At 43.1% G+C, this 4,491-nt stretch overlaps 1 long non-coding RNA gene across 1 annotated transcript; it reads left to right on the top strand.

Annotated features, from left to right (window-relative positions):
- The first annotated feature begins 429 nt into the window (after positions 1-429).
- On the top strand, positions 430-3,598 carry LOC103606199. The gene is made up of 2 exons (XR_551855.1): positions 430-2,199; positions 2,361-3,598. It is a non-coding gene; the product is annotated as an uncharacterized LOC103606199 (long non-coding RNA).
- Positions 3,599-4,491: the final 893 nt, after the last annotated feature.

The following is a 4,491-nucleotide window of genomic DNA, read 5'->3' as shown; positions in this document are numbered from 1 at the left end:
ACTGCCTGGCTTCCCAATGCTGAAGGTGGATTTCTCCAACAGAACTTGACCAAGCTCAGGTTACACTGGCCTCCAGATAGCTCTCCCCTCCCAGAGGCACCCCCAGCCCCCACCCCATCACAACTCAGGCTGGGAGCCTCTGTGCAATTTTATGGTTCTCTTCCTACCAAAGTTGAGGTGACATGACAGACCTGAGGGAGGCTCTCTTGACTTCTCTGGGATTACCAGGTGGCCTCCTGTCTATGCCAATTCTTAAATGCCCAAGTTATAAATTCTCTTTGAAATTAGAGGCCTCACCCATTATAATGAAACAGAATATTCTACCCATTACAAGCTTTCTAATTTAAAACTTTTCTTAGTGTGGTTTATGTATGAAAAGACCAACCAACTTGCCAAAAGCAACAAGACAGACCTGCCATGTTGTAAATTAAATTTGAACCTAGTTTATTTGCAGAATTTTACTTAACCCATTCTCATTTTTTCCTATTTCTCACCATTATATAAAAACTCATACTTTACACAAGTACATAAAATGCTGAATATTGCACATTTAATGACCAAAATAAAGTTGTGGTTTTTAAAGTGCACACTAGACATGTAGGAAGGAAGAATTGAACACACTTAAAAAGTGTTTGTCTCCACATAAGTCATTTTAAACCATTTGAAAGAATAAATTCTAACTCTCAATGCTCAATGAAAGATATCTGTACATTAAAAAATAAGTACAATAAGTACAATAAAAATAACACTTCTTCGTGATTTCATTATCTCAAAATAGGATTAGTAGTTTAATTTTCAAGTTATTGTCATCAGGAAGCAGGAACCCATCCAGAGTGAAAGAAATTTCAAACACAGCTGCTGCAGGACACATGAGGCCTGAGGCAGCCTAGAACCCAGAGTATGCTCACGGACTAGAACAAAGTCAGCACTAGTGCCTGGCTGTAAGGCGGTAACTGTCCCCAGCATGCAAATGGAAGAGCACAGAAGGGAACACTTTTTTAAAAAGCGACACGTGCTTATTTCCCAACATCGTATTCTCCATTTTGCTTAATAAGACAAAGTTAACTGACCAGAAAAACAATCAGCTACTACCTCAAAATAAGATGTAAGTTGGCCCAAAATGAAGAGCAGACAGTAGTAAAGGATCGAGTGCAAAGTGCCTTATTGTTAGGCCCATCCTGCAGATACGGCATGAGACTAGTCTTCAGCAGCAACATATTAAATTGAGGTCTGGAATTTGAAATCGCCACTAGTTTAATATGCCAACCACAAGTCACAGCTACTGAAAGCCAGTGCCACCCAAGTGTCCACACTGGTGTGACTGTCATCCCAAGCCAGGGACAGCATAAGGCAAGTGAGGCACCAAGGGCACAGGATGTGACAAGCACCCTCTCTTGGCACCTGCAAGCATATGCCTGCTTGAATGTGTGCCCTAGGCATCTCACTCATCTCGCCATAGTCCTGGCCTGCTCAGCCTGGGCACATCCCTTTTAGGATAACATGGATTAAAAGTGCAGCCCTGTTGGACATGTGGTGGAAGAGGACTAACTGCAGACATTGGGGCATTTAGCCTGAAGAGGACTAAGTGGTGGGGAAGCCGGTGGGGGCAGGAAGTGACGAGAGCTAAGAATATCTGAAGATGTGTCATGAGGGGGTAGGAGAGCAGCCCAGCCTGGACTGCTGCAGGCAGAACCACAACCAATAGGCAGAGCTGCCAGGAGGAGCTCAGCTCGGTGTGAGCATAACTACAGATAGAGCCCGCCAGTGGCAGCCTGGAATTGCCAGCAGGGGCTGAACTACCAGTCACTGGACGGGGCAGAGGAGAGGCTGGAGGATCCCTGCCGAGGGAAAGGTGGACTAGATGACTTTTAATGCCCCTTCTGGCTTTAAAAGTCCATGATTCTAGGACATTTGCTGCCTGTTCCAGAATGATTTTAGGAATAGAAACCCAATGAAAGACTGTATTATTCAAAAGGAAGAAGAGCGTAAACACTATTGACTTGTACAACATGGACACACTGATTTGGGCTGTCACTTGAATGAAGGTAGTTAGGCTGGTCTGTGGGTTTCCGTTTTCTGGACTAGCCTTCCCCCAACCTCAAAGAACTGAGAGACCAGGCACAACCCCAGGAAGGTAGAGGTGGCCAAGCCAACCAAATGCTCATGAAACTAAGAAGCGAGTCATGCTTTGGAGCTGAGGTCAGGAGTGTGTAGCAGCTTGGAGACCAGGTACGGGCGAGTCCTGGCTCCACTGGCTACTGCTACACTGTGCAGACATATCCAGCAGGACCTCTACCATTTAACATCCTGTGCCTTCCAGCTTTCTGCCCTTCACTTGTTCTAGTTAGGCAGGAGCTGAGGTCAGGAGTGTGTAGCAGCTTGGAGACCAGGTACGGGCGAGTCCTGGCTCCACCGGCTACTGCTACACTGTGCAGACATATCCAGCAGGACCTCTACCATTTAACATCCTGTGCCTTCCAGCTTTCTGACCTTCACTTGTTCTAGTTAGGCGGTGGAGCGGGGAGATGGGGAACCAAGTCTGCTTCTGTGACCCATCTGTGCATTGTAGGGTGGGAAGTGATGAATGGAGAAGCAAAAAGGCACTTTCCATTGAGACCAGAACGCTGCCTCCTCCTGCTCCCAGGAAGCTGCTGGACAGCCTTATCAGAGCCAGATACCACTGTGCAGGATGGGCCAGAGTGTGCAGCAGTTCACCTTCCACACTGCTCGGCCCACAAGGCAGGCCTTGGCCTTGCTGGATCCCAATATCGACATGCAGCACCCATCCCTTTCTCTGAAACTGCAGCCCCGCGCTTTCTGGAGGCCAACAGTTTTTTCAAGCAAAGGCTTGTTACTCCTACAAGTCAAGGGCAGGTTTGTCCATCTGCTACCCTTCTCTCCCAGGGGGCCACAGCAGTGTTGTCATGATCTCAACTATCTCAGTATCTTTAAAGCTTTAGCTTCTTGCAGGAACCTAGGAGATGAGTAAACCTTTAATGTTAAGCCTGAAGGAGTTAAAGAGGAAGCACTTTTCCTGACCGTCTCTGGTAATCAGGTTACAGTGTCAAATAAATGAGATGACATCAGGCATAAATGTCTACATCAATTTTAACTGAATACAAGACTGCGGGATAGCCCTGTAATTCAGATTCTTATCAATGATAACCAAAGATTGATTTTATTTTTCATAATTTTTACAGACTAAATAAATTATAAATATTATAAACTTCTAAAATTAACAAATCATAATTTTCTTTAAAATGTACATACTGTCACTCAAAAATTTCACATTCTAGGATATCGATAATTACATCCTCCTCAAAGAAAACAGCACACAAAATATTTCCTGTCATAAAGTCAGTGCTGCCAAATCAGTCAATTAAACTGTCCACAGCTTCTAAAATTTTCTTATACACAAGATGAGAAGATGACTGATTTTGAAAGTGGAGAGAAGCAAATACAAGGCATTCTGAGACACGTCCCTCTGAGATGGACACTTTGTGGCCTGCAAAACTCACACTGAACACGGATGTTCTTTATCAGAGCTCCAAAGCAGTTCAGTGAGGCAGAACTCTTCTGTCCAACTAAAAAAGTTCAAAATAAAGCTCTCCTACAAACTTCCCAATGTTGGAAGCACTCCGAAAGGATGTTTGAGAAGCAGTTATCACTCTGGTAATGGTATCTCTTTTTCATAATTTTTACAGACTAAATAAATTATAAATATTATAAACTTCTAAAATTAACAAATCATAATTTTCTTTAAAATGTACATACTGTCACTCAAAAATTTCACATTCTAGGATATCGATAATTACATCCTCCTCAAAGAAAACAGCACACAAAATATTTCCTGTCATAAAGTCAGTGCTGCCAAATCAGTCAATTAAACTGTCCACAGCTTCTAAAATTTTCTTATACACAAGATGAGAAGATGACTGATTTTGAAAGTGGAGAGAAGCAAATACAAGGCATTCTGAGACACGTCCCTCTGAGATGGACACTTTGTGGCCTGCAAAACTCACACTGAACACGGATGTTCTTTATCAGAGCTCCAAAGCAGTTCAGTGAGGCAGAACTCTTCTGTCCAACTAAAAAAGTTCAAAATAAAGCTCTCCTACAAACTTCCCAATGTTGGAAGCACTCCAAAAGGATGTTTGAGAAGCAGTTATCACTCTGGTAATGGTATCTCCTTCCCTCTACTAAAGGCTCTTAGTGGCTGTTTAGACATTTTTAGGTAAATACTCTTGGACTACAGACAACCTTCAGACAAAGACACATTATGTAAGGTAGACAAAACCCATTTTGAGCCAACAGAATTATAAATATGATGACAGAAGTCAAATTGCTAATTCCTGGGGGAAATAACATGAGCAAGAAGATGAAAACAGAACAAGGCAATGTCACAGACAGGCTTTGGTAATGAATGAACTGTTAGCAACAACAGAAGGCATGTGGCCACTGAGAAAAAGCCAAATTTCTGTAATTCTCCTG

The sequence above is a fragment of the Galeopterus variegatus genome, unplaced genomic scaffold, assembly GCF_000696425.1.
Source record: "Galeopterus variegatus unplaced genomic scaffold, G_variegatus-3.0.2 Scaffold6372, whole genome shotgun sequence".
NCBI lineage: Eukaryota > Metazoa > Chordata > Mammalia > Dermoptera > Cynocephalidae > Galeopterus > Galeopterus variegatus.
This window is presented reverse-complemented; position numbering and strand designations above follow the sequence as displayed.